Raw genomic sequence first — 21,865 nt, forward strand, 5'->3', positions numbered from 1 at the left:
AAAGTTGAAATGGATGGAAACAACAGAGGCACTGTAAAAAGATGAAAACATGCAGATCCCTGAGAGTCTGTTTACAACTACAAAGGCTCAGATAGTTCTATTTTAATTTTCTAAACAGGCATGAAAGGACAGGCTGACTGCCCAGTTCAGCTTCAGCCTGCTGCTGCTTCCCTTTTGGCCTACAGTTCTTCAGTCACACATTATCTCTCTGCCTGTATGCGCTGTCTGTTCAATTAGCACCATGTCTATTGTTAGGGATTCCCCCTTCCCATCCAAAATGCCAATCTTGAGAGATACAGCAGTCCCTGGGGCTTGCTCCAGGGGACCACCCCCCCTCCCCCCCTGCCGTTTGCAGGCTCCCTGTGCTGCTTCTCCTCTCTAGATAATGGGGTGGGGGGACAGGGACAGAAGCGAGCACCCGAATGGTCTGTTCTTTGCACTTGACTGCTGCAAACGCTCCAGCCACTCGGGTGCTTTTTGGAACGGAGGCGATGAAGATGACTGCCCGGGCTGCGAGTGGGGAAAGGGCAGGGCAACGTAAGCCCTGTGCCCCCAGTAAGTAGTTGCCGCCTGTGTCTGGTCTCTGCTGGGCTGAGCTGTCAGTCATCCCTCATCCAGCCGCTGCTCCGAAGAGGATCGTTGTGGGGATGCTGCTGCCCGGCGACCAAAATGGGGTCCTACAGCTCGGAGGCTGCAAAGGCGCGGTGGTGCCCCTGTAACGGCACCCGTGGTCCAACGGTAACGGCAGTGCGGCACGGGGGGAGAGTGCCGCCGCGCTCGTTGCTTCCTCCCGGTAAGGAAACGCCGCTGCCGCCCCACGTGCGCGGTGTGGGCGGGCGCTCAGCGGGCAAAGCGCGGAACAGCAGCGCCGGGGCCGTCCCGGGCACGCGCCTCCCGCCGTCCGCTCGCTGCTGCTGCCGCCTCGTGGCCGCAGCGCGGTACAGCAGCCCGGCACCGCACAGGTGCGCAGCACCGCCCCCGCCGCCGCTCCCGCTGCTGCCACCTGGTGGCCAAAATACGGTACTGCAGCCCGGCGTTCGCGCGCCGGCTCTGGCCCCTCCGGCGCGCCGTCGACGGCCGGCGCATGCGCGGTCCCTGGGAGCAGCGTGGCGGCGCTCAGGGCGCGGGTCTGGGCGGCAGCGGGCGAGCGCCGGGACCGCGGGTGAGGCGAGCGATCCCCTCCGGCGGGGGCAGGGGCAGGGGCAGGGGCAGGGGCAGGGGCAGGGGCAGGGGCGGGGGCGGGGGCGGGGGCGGGGGCGGGGGCGGGGGGGTGCCTCCTGCCCGCTGGCCGCCGGGCGCTGGCGGGACGGGAAGCTGCGAAGCGGCCGCCGCGGCAGGCTCCCGGTCCGCCGGAGGCGAGCCGGGCCAGGGCAGCGCCAGGCAGTTCCCCGAGAGCCGCTAGAAGGGAAGAGGGGACGGAGGCGGGCACCCCCCAGGCGCGGCCAGCGGGCGCCTCCCCGAGTCGCCGGAGCTCCCCCGGCGCCTTCCCCCGGCCCCGCTCGGCCCGTGCGGCTGCCCCCAGCTCCAGCCCCTCCCCTGAAGCCTGTGCTGTAGCCGCAGGCAGCCCCCGAGCCCTGTCGTGAGGGCAGCAAGCTGGCCCTCCCATGTTCTCGAGTCTCCCTGAACGTGGGTGCCGTTAGCAGCGGCGCGGGGAACGAGCGGCGTCTGCGGAAGCCCCTGCGGAAGGAGGGGCTCTGGCCAGGGTCGAGCTACAGTAATAACGGTCACTGCTGCCTCTTTCCCTCTCCCAGAGGCCACGCTGTGAGTGCGGTTGTCTGTTCGTCCCCGGGGATGCCGTTGACTGCAGCAGCCTCAGGCTCGCGTGGGCTGTCTCTGCCTGGCCTCCCTCTCCTCGTGGCGCGGGAGCACAGAGGGACAGGCGGAGCGCTTGCTGGCTGTGGACGGGAGCTGCTGAAGCTGGAGAGGCCACAGAAAAGTAAAGAAGAAGAAACGGAAGGCCATCTGGCTGGCAGCTGCCTCCCGCTGCAGGCAAGAGAGAGCCTGCCTCTCTGGGTGTGGGAGGATCCCTCCTCGTAGTCCGCAGCAGGTCAGACCGCCAGGGTCTGTATGCATGACCAGCAGCGCGGTACGGCCACGTAGTGAGCGAGCGAGCGAGGCTACGTGTCTAGGGGGCCTCATCTCGTAAGAGCTGCGAGGTGCTCGCGTGTTCTGTTATGTGGAGGACAGCCAAGCAACTGGAGTTACAGAAGAGGAAGGCAGGAGAGAAGGAGAAGGAAGATTCTGAGCTGGCAAGGCCTCCTGGCAGCTCCAAGAGCAAGAGCTGTGGTGAGTCCTGGGCCCTCGGGGCCCTGTCGCTCCTCTTGTGCGTCCCGGTCCCTCCCTCCCTCCCCCTCGCTTTCTCATGCTGCTGTGACGTTTGGTTTTTTTTTTTTTTATTTTTTTTTATTTTGCTTCCCTGTACCTCTCCTCTTCTGTCTATTCTCTTGTCCTGCTCCCTCTTCCTCTTCCCCACCCCCCACCCCCACCCCCATCTTTGTCCTGCAGCCAGTCGCTGTTTTTTCCTTTTCCATCTCCTTGTCCTGATCTGCATCTGCCTCTTTCCCGCCTCCCAATTTCTCTGGCCTGTTCCCCTGGCGTTCTTTTTCTCTCTGCGCCTCTATGTGCTGCTCGGTGTCCCTGCCTTCCTATCTCTCTTCTTCCTACTTCCTGTTTCTCTCTCTATCCCTTTGTCTTGCTCGCTGTTGCTGTTTATTTTTGTCATTCTAAATCTCACTGTCCCTGTCCTTCTTCCTGTTCATCTCTTACTCTCTGTGACCCTTTGTGCTGCTTCCTGCCCCTTTTTTATTCACCCTCCCTCTCTCTGCAGGGCTCCTGATACCTCTCTTTCTAAATTCCCCACCGCCCCGTGCTTCTCACAGTCTTTGTCTTTCTCGCGCTCTCTCTCTCTCGTTGTCATTGTTCTTGTCTGTCGCGCTGTCTTGCTTCCTGTCCCGTCGTTTCTCGCTGTATCCCTTTGTCCCGCTCCCTGCTCGTATTCGTATTCCTCTCTGTCCTGAGGACCGTCCCAGTTTTTGATCTCCGTCCTGCCGCTGTCCTGATTTTTCCTTCTCTGCCATGTTCCCTGTCCCTCTTTCTGTCTCTTTTTCTCTGTCCCTGCTGCTTATTTCTCCACCTCTGTCCAGACCCCTGTCCCTTCCCCCCCCCCGCCCTGTTTGCTGTCCCTCTGCCTTGCTTTCTTTCGCTACCTTTTCTGTCTGTCTTTCTCTGCCCCGTTCCCTCTCCCGCCCTTTCTAACTGTGTCCCCCTGTCCAGCTAGCTGTCGCTTCTTTCTTTTTTCTGTTCCTCAGTATTTTTTTCTTTTTCCGTATCTCTCTCCCACTGCCCATCGCAGCTGGTTTTTTCCCCTCCGATGCTGGCCTGCTCTTTGTCCCTTTTGTCTGTCTCCTCTCTGTCCTTCTGTCATGCTCCCTGTGTCTATTGAATCCCTTCATCTCTGTCCTGCAGCCCGTTGCTATTTTTTTTTTCCTCTTCCGTCCCTTTGTCCTGCTCCCCATCCTTGTCTCTCTTTCCCTTGGTTCTGCCTCCCGTCCTTTTTTCCTTTCTTGCTCCATCTCTCTGTCCTGCTCCCTATCCCTCCCGCGCTCTCTCTGTTTCTGTGTCCTTCTCCTTGCCTTTCCCCACGGTCTCTGTCTTGTTCCCTCTTTGGTTTTCTTGTTTTCCGGGTGGCTTGGCCCGGCTACCCGCGGGGGTGCTTCGGCTGGGGGGTTTGGGGTGGGGGCCTGGCCGTGCCGCTGGTGGCGGGGAAATAAAGCCTGAAACGGCAATCGTGAAGCGACGCCCTGCCTGTGCTGGGGCTGCCCCGCAGAGGCGTGGGGCCGGGCCCTCCGCAGGTCCCGAGCACTCCCCGAAACTACGTGTGGGGCCCCGGGGGTGCAGGGCTGTGGGGTGGCTACGCTCGGCGTCGCCCGTGGGCACTGCAGGGTCAGAAATGGAGAACAAGTTTTCCGTTCCTGGGGCTTGACAACAGGCTCGCGTGGCTGATTTGGGGGCTCGGAAACAGACCGAGCTGCGCAGCTTTGGGCCCAGAAACAGAGGTCCGGCCCTGCGTGTTTGGGCCTTGAGAACAGGCTCAGCAGCCGGGTTTTTTGGCTCCCAAATGGGCCCCGAGTCAGCTGGTGTGGGGGCCAAAAGCGGGAGCCAGTTTGGCTGGTTTTGCAGGCGGGTGGGAGGGTGTTGGGGGCTGTGGGGGCAAGCGGGCAGCAGGCAGGGTGCATGGACCCTCCCCATAGATGGGGTCTGGTTGTGTCGGACGCCGAAGTTCGGGAGGCCGGCACGCAGCAGGCCGAACTCAACATCTGTGATGGTCTGTGGGGGGGAAAGGCGCTTTTCAGACCCCACGTGCCCTCTTTGAGTCCAGCTCTTCTTTCTGCGCTGCTCAGAATAGTTGTTAAGTAATTAATCTCCTGACCTAATGCATATTTATTCGGCGTGTAACTCTGATGTTTAATCCTAACGCTCCGGTTTTGACAGCAGTTGATATACAACCTTATGGAAAGCCCAGACCGTTGCACGTAGCTGGAGCTTGTAAGGAGAAGCAGCTGAAATCAGCTGGAGCTTCAGTGCGGAGCTGGGGCTTCAAGGAGCCAGAACTGTAGCAAGCGGGAGCTGGAACGAGGCGGGGTGTCCGCTGTCTGGAGCGTGCATTAGCCAGAGGCAAAAGTACCTGCGGCTGTAACGAGCAGGGGGCGCGATTAGCTGGAGCGTCTTTTTGCTGGAGCGTCCGTCGGCCGGCCTGCGCTCCCAGCACGGCCGAAGAGCGGCCGGGCGCAGGCAGGGCTGTCCGCAGCAAGCAGCTCCGAGCAGCAGGGAGGCGAGTTGTCCTTCTGCCAGCGGGGAGCGCAGCCTCTTCCCTCAGGCATGCAATCCACGCCACGCTCCTCTCTCTGCGTGGAGGGTCTCTCCCGGTCCGTTCCCGCGGGCAGAAGCGAGGTGGGGGTCCCCCGGCTCACCTGGGGCAGCCCCCCCTGCGAGGGGGCGCGGGCGAGGTGTCGTCGTCTCCTCGGTACCAGGCAAAGGGGAGAGAAACCAGCCGGCGGGAGCTCCTGGGGTGCAGAGCCCTTCCGGCAGAATCCTCCCCTGCCTTTTCACCGTTGGCTGGGTGTGACAAGCAGGTTCATTTCTTTATCTCCTCTTCTCCCAGCGTCACCTTCCGCGTCACACAAAGAAAATCCTGCCTGGTTAATTCCGCTTGCTGCTCAGGTAATCGCACGTATCGGGCTGGGGGAGCGGAGAGAAACACTTGCGAGTTCGAGGGCACTACAGGTGCTCCACGTTAAACCCACAGAGAAGGCAAATCTGCTGCTAGTGCAGAAAAGCTGATGGAAAAATTGCTGTTAACAGATCGCGCCCTGTTCCTGAACTGGTCTCTTGATGTGTTTTTGTTTCAGGTGAAAGAATGAAATTTCCTGTCTGGTAAATTCAGAGCTGCCTGTTAGCTTCTTTAGGGGGTCGAGTGTTTCTCTTCTCTCTGTTCATACTGATTTTTATGGGCAAGCTGGAAATAGCCTTTTATTTTTTTATGTATAACTGAATTTTTAGGAATATGTGGTGTCCCTGTAGTTCATTTTTGAGCACCTAGATGCCAGTAGAAATGTAATGAGTGAAACATGATGGGAACTGGTACTTAAACTTGATTTTTTTTTTGGTTGGGGTTTTTTTTTTCCCCTTCCCCATTAAGAGTGTTGATGGCATGTTGTCCCGTGGGACAATCCCCATTCCGTTCAGTGGAGTCTTCAGTCTAGGACTTTTAAGTGAAAAAGTTTGTCCTTCCAAAAAGGGACTAGTCATTCCTAGGACCGAGGCATAGACTTGGAGAGTCGCTTAAGTACGTGATCGGAATGAAAGCCAACTTTCAGTTGATGTTGCTGCTGTTGGTCTTTGCTTTCATTGATTTCTCCACCACTCCCTTGTGGTTGGGAGCTCTGAATCGTAATGTTTTTCAGTCTCTAACACATTTCCACCCCCACCCCCCAAAAAAAGGAGAAGCAGTGTCTAAAAGTTAATTAGTTTCCTCACAAATGTGTGAGTAAATAAAATTTAAGTTATGATGATTAAAACCATAGAAATGACACCAGTCTTGCAGATCTGGACTATTTCTGAACAGGCATTCATCACACGCAGAAGTCGTCAGGGTACGGATCACCTGCGCTTCATGCTCTGACAAGACAAAATGCTGAGGCAGGGATGAGCTCTGAAAGAAGAAGGGGTGGGGGGGGGAAGGGAAAGAAGGATACAGGGTCACGGTTTTGTTTTGTTGTTGTTTGTTCTTCGAGAGTGCAATATTGACTGGTGCCAGCCTGCAGAGCTCTTCTGCTGCCTGACCTCTCCTTCTCTTTCATGGCTGTAATTGTCGTTTGGATAACTGTAGAAGAGCAATTAAGTTACTTGCCTCTGTGAATGTGCTGGTAATACCAGGAAGGCAAATGCTTGAACCAGTAGTGAATAACTGGGCTACGAGTAGAATTTCTGAAGGAAGAACAGCAGCAGCAACAGGAAGCAAATAGCAAGTGACCAAAAACTTGCGTGTGTCAAACGCATCAAAGCTTTCTTGCCGAATGTTGTTTGGCAGTATGTTCCAAATGGCTTTTTTTGGTAAACGTAAATTCTCAGGAAGTTCAGGTTTGCGTGTGGCAAACCGTGTCCCTCTGCGTACGCGTCCTGCTACGTAAATAGCATGGGTCAGTGGCAAGTCCAGTGGCAGGGCTGCTGTTCCCTACTCTCGACGTTGCCGTAGTAGTGTTGCAGTATTTAGACCTTGACGGACGGGCTGAGGAACGGAAGGAGAATGCCCGTTTTCTGTAAGGGCTCAGAATGCCGACCCTTTTCTCTGCCTGCCGCTCCCCTGTGCGTGAGATGAAGCTGTTTTATTTTTCTCCCTTGTTCCTGGTCTAAATATTTCTGGAGCTGTTGCTGCTGTGGGTTTGCAATTGGTGTTACTGCGTTTTTGTAGCGTTCTGGCGATGGGTCGTTTCTGCTGTGGCGAAGCGTCGAGATACAGTTTTCAGTTTAAAGCGTCAGAAACTATGTTCACTGGAACCGGTAACTCGCGACGTACGGGAAACCGATCTGGCGCATGCAGCTGTGCTCGCAGGGATGCTCGGTGGCTCCTCATCAAAACGGCACGGTGTGTGCGTGGACATCCGTAGGGTTGCGCTCTGGGTCCGAGAGCATTAACGTATTTTTGCTGTTGGAAGATGGAATGGAGCGTGTGCCTGTTAAATCTCAGGGCGGTCAAAAGCTAAGAGGGACCCTGAGTGGGTTTGGTGGCACAACTGCGGTTTTAAAAGATCTTGCCCGTTTGGAGCAACAGCCTGGAAAAAAAATGATTCCTTTTTTGCAACGAGGCAGTTCACAAGGACAGATGTATTGCTGTGCTCTTTAGCAAAAATACTCAACTTGGGACGTATAGGGTGATGAAGGCTCGGCTATACTAAGGCTTGAGAAAATGTAGGTAGGTCTCTATGTCTGTCATCTGCGTGTATCTAGGAAAGTGAGTTGTAGTGAAAGTAAAGTTGCCAATGAGTCAAAAAAGAAAGGAAAAAAAAAAAAAGCACGGTTGTCTGAAAAATGCAAAAGCTCTAGTGGCCTGTGTCAACAACTGTACCAAAGATGACGCAAAAATAGTTTTTCCTCCACTCAGTCGTACTGTCTTCACAAACCTTCACAAAAAAAAAAGGCAGCTTTGGATTCCTATCCAGCTTTGTGCTAATGTTTTTTTTTCTTCTCTCAGCTGGATGTCAGCTGGCACCATTTTGCCATGGTTGCCATAGCAAGATTCCGTAGCGGCCTGCATTTGAAGAATGTTTTTTATTTGAAGAATAAAATAAAGAGGATCCAGCCAGCAGCTCTATACAGGAGATAGCCTGCCTCTCCAGGTGAGGATGGATCCTTCTTAGTGTAGTCCTCAGCAGATCCAATCACCAGTGTGCACGGCAGGGTCTGTATGCGTAACCAAAACCACAGTACAGTATGTAGTGTGTGTGTGCATGTGAGGCCGTGTTTCTAGGAAGCCTCATATTGTAAGAGCTGTAAGGCACCAATCTATTCTCTTAGGTGGATGACAGTCAAGTGACTGCAGCTACAGAGGGGGAAGGGAGAGGGAGAGAGAGACAGACATGTGTGAACTGTCAGATTCTCTCGGCAGCTCCAAGAGCGGGAGGTACAGTGAGTCCTGAACCCCTGGGGCTGTGTCACCCCTCTTCTGCATCCCAGTCCCTCCCTGCCCCCACCTTCTCTTTCTCTCACTGCTTTATTTTTTTTGTTTTTTGTTCCTGTCCCTCTCCCTTTCTTGTTCTCTAAGTTCCCCTCTTTCTCTGTTGTTCTGCCTTTCTGTTTTCTTTTTCTCTCTGCACTTCTGACCTGTCCCATTGATAGAGAGAACAAACTGCTAATTGCTTAATGATTGTCTCTCTGTAACCTTACATACCAAAGACTGGTGTTCGTCAAGGATTAAGCCTGTCAGAGACTGGTACTTGGGAGTGATGAGCAAGAAGGAACCATGAACAATCACAAAACTTAATTAAATGTTTGATGTATTTACGATCTTGTTAAGAAGGCACAAGTAGAGACCTTGCTTGAATAGATAGGGCCAGAAAAGATAAGAACTCCTGTCTTTGTTCTCATCCTTGTAGATAATTTAGCTTAAACTAACCATATGATTTTACACCACTGAGAACTTAGATAATAAGAGCACTAACGAGCTCTGATGTATCAAAATATGTAAAAGACCATACTGTGCAGTGCGGGATAATTAGAAGAATAGATACATAGCGAACGAGAGACACAATGGGGCTGTTCAATCTGAGCCAGAGGCACCTGCAAGCAGGAGGCCTCACGGATGCAGCGAAGGCTAAGTGTTGCTGCAAAGTTTGATGAAACAGGCACAAAAAGCTAAGCAAGATGGGCCTACGTGACCGAAAGCAGAATCACTTGAGGAGGGTCAAATAGCGGACAAGTGAGGAAGACTATGGAAGACCACCGGAGGACTCCTGAAGACCACCAGAGACCTTCAATGCGCCTGCGTAAAAGACATTTGCATATGCTAATAGTTTCCCGGAAAACTAATGAATATGTATAACATTTCTTGGAAATCTAATGAATATGTATGTAGAACATGTACTTAACCTGCACAATTAGGCCCGACGGCGCACACGACTTTGGTGGGACTACCCCCCGTGCCGCCCAGCGCTGAATAAACATACCTACTTTACAATCTCACCGATTGTGGAGTCTGTTTTCCGCACGTCACCATCCCTCTTTTTTTATCTTCTGTCTCTGCCCTGCAGCCCATCACTACTTTGTCTTTCTCCATTTATCCGTCTGTCTTCTTATGCCAATCTTGTTAATTCCTCCCTGTCTGCCCTTTAGCCCTTCACAATCCCCGCCGCTCTCATCTGTCTGATGCTGTGTCTCTATTTTTCAATTCCTTTCTCTGCCCTGTATTCTGGATACACTTTTACTTTCTTAGATTCTCTTGTTCCAGGTCCCTGTCCCTATGTTTTAACTTCTTCCCTCACTGTCCCATAGCCCATTGTTGTCTTTATTATTCTCTCTCTATCTGGTTCCCTGTCCCTATTCTTTATTTTCTCTCTCTCTCCCCTTTAGATCATCGGTGTTTTTGATATTTCTCAGTCTCTCTCATCTACCTCACTGTCCCCTTTTTTAATTCTTCCTTCTGTCCTGTGGCTCATCACTAATATTTGTTTTTCTCCATTTCTCTGCCTGGTATCCTCTCCCTTTTTATTAGTTCCTCCTCTCTGTCCTGTAGCCCATTGCTACCCCCCCCCCCCCGCCCCATCTCTCTCTGTCTCCATTTTCCTACTTTTCAATCTCTCCTCTCTGCCCCGTAGCCAATCACTGTTGTAGTGAGTTTGTGTGGCAAGCTGGGGCAGGGGAGTGGGCAGGGGCTGCAGGGGTGGGTTCTGTGAGAAGACAGCAGGACTTGTCCCCATGTTGGGCACAGCCAGTTCCAGCTCCAAGATGGAGCTGCTACTGGTCAAAGCTGAGCCAACCAGCAATGCTGGTAGCACCTCTGTGATATTTAAGAAGGGCTAAAAAAATGCTGTGCAGAAGCTGTCAATCCTGCAGACACCACAGTCAGTGAAGAAGGAAAAGGAGGAGGTGATCCAGGTCCTAAAGCAGATTCCCCTGCAGCCTGCAGTGAAGACCATGGTGACACAGGCTGTCCCCCTGCAGCCCACAGAGGTCCATGGCAGAGCAGATATCCACCTGCAGCCGATGGGGGACCCCTCGCCAGAGCAGGCGGATGCACCCGAAGGAGGCTGTGACGCTGTGGAGAGGAGCCCACACTGGAGCAGGTTTTCTGGCAGGACCTGTGGCCCCATGGGAGTGACACCACACTGGAACAGAAGAAGAACACGAAGAAGGAAGAAGTAGCAGAGACAACCTGTGATGAATGACTGCAACCCCCCGCTACCTCTCCCCCTGTGCTGCTCGGTAGGAGGAGGTAGAGAAGTCAGGAGTGAAGATGAGCCCAGGAAAAGAAGAGAGGGGTGGGGGGAAGGTGTTTTTCAGATTTGTTCATATTTCTTGTTATAAGCGGCAACAAAAAATTGTACGCCAGCCCATGGGTAATCCAATCAAAGTTTATTGAAGCAAACGGCAAACAGGCAAAACAGCGCTGGGCAGCGGGGGAGTCTCCGCTCTACCAACGGCATGCGCCCCCCCCCCCCTTCAGAGTCCCCTTTTTATAGTTTTTTTTTGTTGCCAGGTTAGAGTCCAGAGTCCGGGCCCACGTGGGCTTGTTTAGTATCTTCTGTGATTGCACGCCTTGTTGCTGGGGGAGTAGTGGGATGAAGGCTGTAGTAGTCTTCTGTGTTTCTTGTCATCTGGAGCATGCGTACTTTAAAATATCTCCTTATTAGGCATTGAAAGCTAATACATCTTGTTCACTTAGCAAGATATTGCAGTTACAAAGTTTCCAACCGCACCTGCTTGCAAAGGCTAACACTGCCTTGCAAAAACGAACACATTGTGCAAAGCTTACAGAACCGGTTTGATTAACAAACACATAAATTTATCACATTTCTCATTATTGTACTCTGATTTTGACTGACAATAAATTAATTTCCCCAAGTTGAGTCTGTTTTGCCTGTCACAGTAATTGGTGAGTGATCTCTTTGTCCTTATCTTGACCCACAAGCTTTTTTGTTGTATTTTCTACCCTCCTGTCTTGTTGAGGAGGAGGAATGATAGAGTGGCTTGGTGGACACTCGTCAGCCAGGCAAGGTCAACCCACCACAGTTTCCTTCTATCAGGCTCCCTATCCCTATTTTTTAAATCTTGCCTATGTTTCTTGTATGTCATCACTTTTGAAACTTCCTACCTCTCCATCCCTATTTAAATTCTTGCATGTTTCTTAAACCCAGTTGCTTTTTAAATTTTCTTGCTACTTTTCCCTCTCTTTGTCTCCCTGACCTTAGTTAATTTCTCGCCTGTGTTTCTTGTACCCTGTTGCTTTTCAAATTTCGTTCTTACGTCTCCCTCTATGCAGCTCCATGTACCTACTTTTTGATTCTTGTACCCTGTTGCTTTCAAAATTTTCTATGTTTCCTTCTATCCATCTCCCTGTCTCTAGTTCTTAACTCTTCCCTCTCTGTCCTGTACTCTGTCACTTCTTACCTTTTCTGTCTGCCTCTCCGTCTGTCTGCTTGTTAGCTCTTGCCTATGTTTCTTGTATGCTGTTGCTTTTTGAAATGTTTCTCTCTACCTGGCTCCCTGTTTCTGTTTTCTAGTTCTTGCTGTTTCTTCTCCTGTATCACTTGAGAATGTTTCCCTGTCCCTTGTCCTGTGTTTATCTTCCTGTCCTGCCAGTCTCTTCCCCTTCTCTCCCCTGCTTCCTATTATTTATTCCTCCATCTCCATCGCTGCTGTTCTGCTCAGTCTCTCTGCTCTTCTCTCTCTACACTGTTTTCCTGCTTCTTGTCCGTCTCTTGTTCCCAGCATCCAATTTCCTGGCTCCCTGTCTTGCACATCTGTGTCCCTCTGTCCTTCCTCCTGCTTTTCTCTTCCCTTTTATCCCCCCATCCTGCTGCCTTTGGGCACTGAGCCTTGTAGCCAACTCACTGCCAGGATTTCTTATATGCATTAATGAATAAATTTTTCCTGCCTCCTCTGTCTCCCTGGATGTGGGTAGGTGCAGGGGCAGGGATGATGTGCTGTGGGGCTTTGGCAATGGCCCCTATTCCTGATGGGCTCCAGCTGGGTCTGGGATGGCCCCAGGTGTGGCCAGTGGGGCTGAGGATGGGGCTGGCCCTGCTGTGTGAAGGGGCTCCAGCTGTAAAGGGGGCTGCCTGGGCAGGGGAACTGGCTGAGGAGGGAGTGCAGGGGGGTCTGGCTGGTAGGTGCCTGCAGCAAGGAATGGCCAGTCCCTGTGGCAAGGAAGGATCCCTCTGAGCTGTCCCTGGCCTTTGTTGGCTACATGCGTGAGCCACCATGTATCAAAGCAAGCCTCGTGGATGAGGAGCATCGAGGCATCCGCTGCGTGCTGCCGAGCAGGTGAGGGTCAGGCAGCCGGCACTGGGGAGGAGGAAGGGGCAGAGGCAGAGAGAGAAGCATTGGGGTGGTGAAGGTCTCCTGCCAGCACCAGGAGCTGTGGTGAGTCGCAAGTCCTCTCTGTATCCTGGCCCACCTCTGCCTCCCTTCCTCTGTCTCCCTCTCTGCCTGCCCACCTATGTGTATGGCTCCTCAAAACTTGTTATTCTTCTGTCAACTCTGCCCAGTACCCTGTTGCCTTTTAAATTTTTAATATGCCTCTCTCTAACCAGCTGCTTCTCCCTGTTTTTTATTTTTTTTCTGCGCTGCCTTGTACCCCATTACTTTGAAAATTTAATTTCTATGTCTTCCCCTCTCTGTCTCCCTGGCCCTATATTTTAATTCCTCCCTCTCTGTCCTGTACCCAGTTGCTTGAGTCTGGCTGGGCATCGGTCAGTTGGTGGTGAGCAATTGTTTTCATTTGCTGTTTTTTTTTTTTCTCATACAATTTTTTTTAAAAAAAGTCTTTTTAATTATTAAACTTTTTATATCAACCCATGAGTTTCTCACATTTACCCTCCTGATTCTCCTGCTATCCCACTGTGGTGGAGTAAGTGAGCAGCTGTATGGTACTTAGTTGCCAGCCAGGGTTAAACAACAATGCTACATCTACTTTTATGAAGCTGCCTATTGCTATTTTTTAATTATTTCCTGTCTGTTGTGTACCCTGTTGCTTTGAAAATTTGCTTTCTATGTCTGCTTTTATCCAGTTCCCTGTCTTTATTTTTTATTTTTTTTCTCTCTGTCCTGTGCCCCTGTGTCACTTTTAAATTTCCTTGATATTTCTCAGTTTTAGTTCACTGTGGCTATTTTAAATTTTTTTTTGTCCTGTACCCAATCACTTCTTAAATTTTCCCTCTATGTCTACTTGTATCGAGCTGTGTATCACTGTTTTTTAATTCTTTCCTCACTATTGTGTACCCCGTTGCTTTTTACTTTTTCTTTCTATGTCTACTTTAACCTATTCACTGTCTTTAAGTTGTTCCTGTCTGTCATGTAGCCCATCACCTTTTAAATTTTCTTCCTATGTCTGTTTGTTTAGTTAGCTGTCCCCATGTTTTAATTCTTTTGTCTCTGTCACATACCCTGTTGTGCTGGTTTTGGGTGGGATTGAGTTAATTTTCTTCCCAGTAGCTAGTATGGGGCTACATTTTGGATTTGTGCTGAAAACAGTGTTGATAACACAGGAATGTTTTTCTTATTGCTATTCATACAGTAGTTCTGGTAGAAGTTAGGTGGTATGCACAGTCTTGCTAGAAATGAAGCATAACCCCAGAGCATTTTGGCTTTTTTATAGGAAACTAAAGCACATCAATTTTGATAACAACATTGTCATTGCATTTAATGAGCTAGTTTCTTACCTAGTTTAGAAGGGCATCTATTGTTTTCTATCTACACCCCAGAAAAATTAAGTTTAATTCCCTACCCAGTCCTATTGCTGATGCAATAGGTGTAGCTATAGTACAGGAGCAAGTAGTGTCATTTCCTGGAGGGGTTACTTTGTCTGTTCAGGGCTTTGCTTGCTGTAAATTTAAGGCAGGTGAGAACAGTGCTGCTGCTCTTCCAGCTGACTCTTATAACTTCTGGTGGTTTGCCCGTCCCCTTTCCCAGGTGATTGTGCTAAGGGTGGTGGGCGGAGGCTCAGGGTATTTGAGCCACAGCCTCTGCTGAGGGAGCTCATTGTGCTCCTGGGTTTCTCTGGTGTTGGTGCTCAGCTCTTCCTTGAGTCCTTTGCAGCTTTGGAGCTGGCTCAGCCCTTTGGGAAGAGGTGTCTGCCTGAGGTAAGAGCTTCAGGACCAGTCAAGGTTCAGCAGCATGTGTGGTAGCAAGTAACACTTGTATGCAGCTTTTTTTTGTTTTTCCTTTCTTTTTTTTCAGGTCAGTAATTTTGAGTGTTCAGGTGTAGAAAGATGGTTTAATAGTATGCATAGTTTGTTGTTTGTTTTTTGTTTTTTTTTTTTTAATTCTTCATGCATTTTGTTTTCCTGGAATTCCCAGCTTTATTGAAAAAGGAACCTTGTTTTTTTCACCAGTTCTGCTGTATGCTGTGTAAGTTGCTGATATATCTCTTAATGAGACCGATGGTGACATTGTTTAGCAGGGGTCAGGGTCAGTATCTTGTATGCATTTGTATATGGAGTTTTAGTATTTCTGAAGCAAGCAGAAGGGCCGTGAGGCACAGTGCCCTTCAGGGTTTGGGATGCCTTTCCTCATTGCCCACGGAATGCCATGTTGTCCCTAGAACCTTTGCAGCTTATGGCAGGCCCCTTGTAGATTAGAAGCCTTGGGACTTGACTTTATTTTGTGGGCATGTAGCAGAGCTCAGAGTCTCTGGGAAGCTGTAGGTTAGGAGGTGCCCCCAGAATTTGGGATGTGGCTCAGAAGAGCGGCTCCTGAGGAGTAGCCACTGAAGGGGGTTCAGGGGTGCGAATCGAGGGCAGGAGGTGTCAGGAAGCAGTGGGGTTCCTTTCCTGACAGTTGAGGAGAAGAAAAGTGGTTTCTAAAGTTTTGGGACTGCTGGGGAAAGGGAGGAGGGTTTACCAGCCCTTCTCAGAGGAGTTTTGCAGTTGGATTTGGATGTCATAGAATCATAGAATGGTTTGGGTTGGAAGGCACCATAAAGATCCTCTAGTTCCCTCACCCCCGCAATGGGTAGGGACACCTTCCGTGAGACCAGGTTGCTCAAAGCCCCATCTGACCTGGCCTTGAATGCTTCCAGGGAGGGAGCATCCGCAGGTTCTCTGGGCAACGTGTTCCAGTGCCTCGCCACCCCTAGTGAGAAATGTCTTCCTAATGCCTAAACTAAATGTACCCTCTTTAGGGCTGAAGTCGGTACCGCCTTGTCCTATTGCTGTACACCCTTGTAAAAAGTCCCTCTGCAGGTTTCTTATAGGCACCCTTTACGTACCGTGAAGTCTGCTATAAGGTCTCCGGTCTGCTATAAGCTGCATGCCGGTGAGGGGTCCGAGAAGGTGAGGCGGTCGTCGGCCGGGTCGGTGTTGAATAGCTAAGTGTTATGGGGCTGCTCGGTTAAGCATTTACCTTCCGTTCTGGAGGCGTTGTGTGGGCTATCTTTGAATTGGATGAGCGTTTGAGGTGAGCTGTGGATTAGTGAGGAGGAGCGTGGAACCGATGGCTTCTCGCGAGCGCCGCGCTAACTTGGTGTCTCTTGGTACCTTAGGTACCACGAGTGATGACGGCTGCAGGGCCTGAGACTGGAATGAGTGGGGAAGCGAACACAGTGGGACTTGTGAGGAGGGGGGAGTTGGGGAAGTAGTTGGCGTTGGCCAGCGGGATGCTTACTCCCTTTTCTGATTTGTGGGTTTTTTTTTGTTGTTTGTTTGTTTGTTTCATTGCAGATGTTGAAGATCAATGTGTCCCCTTGAAGAACATCCTGGTTAGCCCGTGTGGTTTTGTGGAGGATGGATTCGGATCCTCGGCCCTCTGAAAGCTAAGTTGAGGGCCCCGGGCTGGGGAGCGGCTGGGAGGAAGGGACGAAGCTGGGAATTGCCGGGAGGGGTTTTAAAGTTAGCGCAGGAGAGAGGACCGTCTCAAAGCAGTCGCCTTTGTGCAGGCGAAGGGAGCGGGTTGCTTTTCAGCACGAGACCAGCGTGTGCCGGGCAGGGCGGTTCCGGCCCGTGTCTGTGGTGGTGCGCGGTTTGCGTAGTCTGTCCTCCGTGGCTTAGACCTTCCTCAGATCTCAACGTCCTCGTCGCGCTTTGTGCCGGGGGAGCACGGCACGCGCTTTAGGCGCCGTCCCTAGGGTCTCGAATGCTCTTACTCATCGGCCCGGTGCCAATCGGGTGCTTCTTTTCTTGCGTTTGGAGCTCTAAAGCACGGATCGGTCTCGGCAGATTCCAGTCGGTTCTTTTTGCGGCGTTCTTTCGGGCCGCTTTGGCAGCTCCGCTCTCTAGCCGTCCATTTTCTCGGACTGGGAGTTCTTCCCCGCATCTTGACGTTCCTAGGTCTTGATGACAGGCTTCTGGCGCATCCATCATCTCGGCTTTGACAGTACCATCTTGTAACAGGCCGTTACGTTGGACTCCTCGGGGGTCTGCCGTACAGCCTCCTCGCCTCAGTGTTTTGGACCCTGTGGGTCATCTTGCCGGACGGCACCTCCCGCCCGGGAGTCATTCTTCTTGCCGAGAGTCTTCTCTCTGAATCACCTGGTCTGTACTGTTCTGTTCTGTGTTGTGTTGGTCTGTGCACAGGTGTGTTTGGCTTGGAGCCGCTCTGCCCGGGGCTGTAGAGTCAGGGGTAGGTGGAACAGCGATAAGAGTCTATGGGTGAAATGTTGATATGTCTCGATTGCTAGCATTGAGGGTTAAAAGATTTTTGAGTCATTGCATGCCAGTAGGGGAGTGGATTGCAAGTGGATTGTGAGGTAGAATATAGTAAGGCGGTAATTGGGTGTGGGTGTTAATATTGTTTATGTGGACATTTTGTGGTAAGCTTCTATAAATGGTTAAGGTATTGAGTTTTTTGTTTTTGGAATCGGTGAGAAGCAGGTGTTTGGAGCTGTGGAAGATTTCTTTTTATGCCGAGGGTGAAGTGCGTGTTCAAGAGTTTTTTGTGTGTTGGTTTTGCAGGTGATCATAGGCCACGAGGCGTTTGAAGGAACCTCACCTTTAGGTGATGTGGCTGCTACGGAGGTTGGACTGTGACATGTGCCACTATGAAAGCTAAGTATCTGGTTGAAAATCTGTGTATGGTGCAGATGGTGTGTGTTGAAGCGTTGCTGTAATGGAAGGGTAGTTTGTGGGGAGCTTGGAAGGCGGTTGGGCTGGGGCTGGGGGTTTTGCAGGCAGGGTGATTATTGAGGTCCTCGGTGCTGCAAGTAAGGGGCGATGGCCACTTGACACCCTTTGGCTGCAGGATGTGTTAGTTGAGAGTGAGGGCTAGTGTGCATGTGATCTGAATGAGTGGTGTGTTGTGAATGTGCGTAACTTTGTGGGGTTACGTGGTTTAGCTTTTCAGTGGTCTCTTGCAGGGTGGATGTAGAGATGTTTGTTAGCAGTTAGGAAAAAATAAAATACAATTAGAATAAAAAATCCCCAGCCAGTGGATTTTTTTCCCCCCCCCCCCCCCCAGTCCTGGCTGCTTTGTGAGGCGATGTTCATGGCCAGTGTTCAGACGGGGGTCTGGGTCAGGACGGGGTTTTGGCAGGCAGGGTGATTTTTGAGACCCCTGGTGCTGCAGACACAGGGTAATGGCCCCTTGAGGGTGGCAGGCTGTTGGATGGATGAGTTGAGAGCGAGGGCCGGTGTGCATGCGATGTCAATGCATAGTGTGTTGTGAATGTGTGTAACCTTGTAGGGTTATGTGTTTTGACTTTTTAATGTTTTTTTCCTTTCAGGTTGTACAGGTGAGATGTTTTCTAGGGAATTAGAATTGAAAAAAAAATTACAGTTAGAATAAAAAAAACCCCTAGCTGGGGGATTTTTTTTTTCCCCCAGTCAGGTGTGTTTTGTTTTTTTTTTTTTTTTTTTTCCCCCCCCCCAGTCCTGGTGCTCTGTGAGGTGATGTTCATTGCCAATGTTCGGATGGGGGTCAGGCTTGGGCCGGGGTTTTGGCAGGCAGGGGGATTTTTTTCTAGGCTCCCGGGAACGGCACTCCCCTGGAACATGGTAATTGCCAATTAGCGCAGGGAATTATGTTGGTCAGCAGATGGTCTTTGGAAGATAGTTGAGGATTTTGTGGGTGAAGGGTGGGGGGAGTTGGACTAGATGGCCAGCATGGAGTAGGCCAGGGTTGTGAAGTGTGTGAGTGTAACTGTATTTTTCCTTGGTGTGTTTGTAAAATATTTGGGTGCTCTTTGTAGTTTGTGATGTAATGATATTTTTCAATTTTTGTTTTTGTGCCTAGGTGTGGAAGTGGACAGTCTGTGAAGAGGAGCAGAGCTAACTCGTTTTCTACTTGAGAACAGGGATTGTGAAGGTAACATAACCTCGGGGAGGAAAACTTCTGGATGTGTAGCAACGGACATAATGGCAGTGAGGAGTGTGGAAAAGACTGATAGGTTGGAACATGGTCTGTAGACTCAGAACATGGTCTGTAAACTCTGTATTTAAATACCCGGTGCAACAACAATAAAAAGCAGTAGGATATGGCACTGTCCCTGGGTGTAATCAAGTAAAAAAATAAAAAATTTACTATTATGTTGGAAGCCATTTTGTACTGCAATTTTGGAAGTTGCTGTTGTACAAATGTATTCTAGAACTGTATTGTAAAAATGTAAAGTTGCTATTGTGAAACTGTATTGTAAAACTTGAAAGTTGGTATCGTGAAACTTGAATGTTGCTTCTGTGAAACTGTATTGTGAAACTTGAAAGTTGATATTGTGAAGTTGCTACCGTGACACTTGGAAGTTGCTACCGTGACACTTGGAAGTTGCTACCGTGACACTTGGAAGTTGCTACCGTGACACTTGGAAGTTGCTACCGTGACACTTGGAAGTTGCTACCGTGACACTTGGAAGTTGCTACCGTGACACTTGGAAGTTGCTACCGTGACACTTAAATTTAAAACAAAAGAGCAGTAGCAGATGGCTCAGGCTCTGGGAGTAAAGAGTTATAAAATAAAGGTAAAAAATTTACTTCCAGGGCAGAAGCCCTTTCCTACTGCCACTTTGCAGTACTGCTGTGCTTCACCTCAGATTTTGCAGTACTGTAGTGTTTAAGTTTAGATTTTGCAGTACTGCTGTGTTTAACTGGGAAAGTGAGAGTACTGCTGCGCTTAAACTTAATTTTAAGTTCAAAAGTAAACATTTTTAAAAAAAAGCAGTAGAAATTGGTAGACTTCCTGGGAGCAAAGAGTTAATAAAAAGCAAACCAGAAAACACTTGCTCCTGGGCAGGAAGCCAATTTCTACTGCTGCACCAAACTTACATATTCTTAATTTTTTTTTTTTTATAGATTATCTACACCTTCCCCACCCACCTACCACTTCCTGAGGTAAGTTCACCCCCAACCACCCACCCCTGGTGTTAGTGGGCTTCCCCCCAGCACCTGCCCTGGGATTAGCAGGCCCTGCCCCAGCACCAGCCCCCTAATTAGCAGCCCCCCCTGTAGGTAATCCTTCCCCAACCCCCACCCCCTAATTAGGAGCCCTGCCCCCACTACCTACTCCCTCCCTGAGCCCCACCCCCTACTTTTCACACCTCTACACCCCCCCAATGCAATAATTAGGGTAAGCTAGAACTCTCCCCATAGTAATCAATTAGGGTAATAGCTGCCATGTGCCCCACCCCTCCAGTTTTAGTTAGCTCAAGGTAGGGTTAGGGTACCATTGGGACCCAGAACCCCACCCTAACCCTAATGAGGGGGTACCCCCATATTACAGCCCCCAGTGCTCTATGGTTAGGGGACCTCTTAGACATAGAACCCCACCCTAACCCCACTGGGGAACCCCCAATTAGGCCCCCCTAATCTGTAGGGTTGTGGTTAGGGTTCTGCAGGGCTATGGTTAGGGGGGCTAGGGTCAGGGGTCCCTGGAGTCAGGGGTCCCTGCGTTCGCAGGCACTCTAGACCCCAGGGACCCCTAACCCTAGGCTGCTCTAACCATACCCTGGGGATCCCTAACCATAGCCCAGAACACCCATAACCCTAGCCTTGCAGAACCCCAGGCTCCACTGCCCCTACTCCCTGGAAGCCCTACTGTAGAGGAACCCTAATAAGGGTTACACCCAGTGGGCAGGGCCTCACCAGAGAGTGGTGGGACAGCGCCCTCTGGTGGCTGGATGTGGGTTTGGGATTAGGGCTGTTAGTGTTTGGGTTTGGGGTTAGGGTGACAGGTTAGGGTGTTGGCTTCGGGGCCAAGGTCAAATGTCACTGGGGTCCGGGGTCAAAGGTCACAGTGCTGAGGGTAAAAGTGGAGGTCTGGGGTCATGGACTCAAGGTCAAAGGTTTAGGATTAGGTTGTCAGTTTAGGGGATAGGGTTATGGTGTCAGGTTAGGGTTAGGGTGCCAGGTTAGGTTGTGAGCTTAGGTTTAGGGTGATAGGGTTAGGGTGTCGGATTAGGGTTAGGCTTACTGGTAAGAGTTTAGCGTCAGGTTGTTGGGGTAGTGTTAGTGTGTCCAGTTAGGGGGTTAGGGTTAGCGTGTTAGGGTTAGGTTTAGGGATTAGGGTTAGGGGTAGAGGTAGGGGTTAGGTTGTTGGGTTAGGGTTTCGTCTTAGGGTTACGATGTCGGGTTAGGGTGTCGTGTTAGGGATTAGAGTGTCAGGTTAGGGTTTCAGGTTAGGCTTGGGTGTCAGGTTAGGGTAGGCTTAGGGCATCAGGTTATGGTTAGGGGTTAGGGTTTGGGTGTCGGGTTAGGGTTAGCGTGTTAGGGTTCGGGATTAGAGTTAGGGGTTATGCTTAGCGGTAGGGGTTAGTGTTAGGGGTTAGTCTTTAGGGTTAGGCTCAGGGTGTTGGGTTAGGGTGTTGGGTTATGGTTAGGTTGTCAGTTTAGGGTTAGGCTCGGGTGTCAGGTTAGGGTGTCAGGTTAGGGTTAGGCTTAGGGTGTTGGGTTAGGTGTTAGGGTTAGGCTTAGGGTGTCGGTTTAGGGTTAGGGCATCAGGTTAGGTTGTGAGCTTATGGTTAGGCTGTCAGGTTAGGGTTACTGTTAAGGGTTTAGCATTAGGTTGTTGGGTTAGTGTGTCACGTTAGGTTTAGGGTGTTGCGTTAGGGTGTCCAGTTAGGGGGTTAGGGTTAGAGTTAGTTACACCATTAGGGTTAGGGGTATGCTTTGTCACAGCATTAGGATTAATGTCAGTCACACTGTTAGGGTTAGGGGGTGAGGATTAGGGTTAGGTTAGGTTGAGGGTAGTTAGGGTTAGGGGTTAGGTTAGGGCAGCAGGTTAGGTTTAGGGGTTAGGGCAGTGGGTTAGGGGTTAGGGTAGCGGGTTAGGGCAGTGGGTTAGGGTTGTGTGGGCATGGCCATTAGGGTTAGGGAGTGATTAGGGTTAAGGGTTAGGGTAGTGGGTTAGGGTTAGGTTTAGGGGTTAGGGCCGTGTGTGTGCGTGGCCATTAGGTTTAGGTTGGGGGGGGGGTTAGGGTTAGTTATTAGGGTTAGGGTGGTTAGGGGTTAGGGCCATTAGGGTTAGGGTCGTGTGTGTAGCCAGTAGGGGTAGCAGTTAGGGTTGGGAGGGAGGGTTAGGGCAGTGGGTTAGGGCTATTAGGGTTAGGGTCATGCGCGCGTGTTGCTGTTAGGGTTGCGCGTGTGTGTAGCCATTAGGGTTAGGTTAGGGGTTAGAGCAGCAGGTTAGGGTTGCGCATGTGTGTAGCCATTAGGGTTAGGTTAGGGTTAGTATC

General features: G+C 50.8%; 1 long non-coding RNA gene across 1 annotated transcript; it reads left to right on the forward strand.

The window, feature by feature from the left end:
* The first annotated feature begins 430 nt into the window (after positions 1-430).
* Positions 431-10,164, forward strand: LOC142033259 (uncharacterized). The gene is made up of 3 exons (XR_012651137.1): positions 431-1,162; positions 1,752-2,286; positions 7,751-10,164. It is a non-coding gene; the product is annotated as an uncharacterized LOC142033259 (long non-coding RNA).
* Positions 10,165-21,865: the final 11,701 nt, after the last annotated feature.

Source organism: Buteo buteo, chromosome 7 (assembly GCF_964188355.1).
Source record: "Buteo buteo chromosome 7, bButBut1.hap1.1, whole genome shotgun sequence".
Taxonomy (NCBI): domain Eukaryota; kingdom Metazoa; phylum Chordata; class Aves; order Accipitriformes; family Accipitridae; genus Buteo; species Buteo buteo.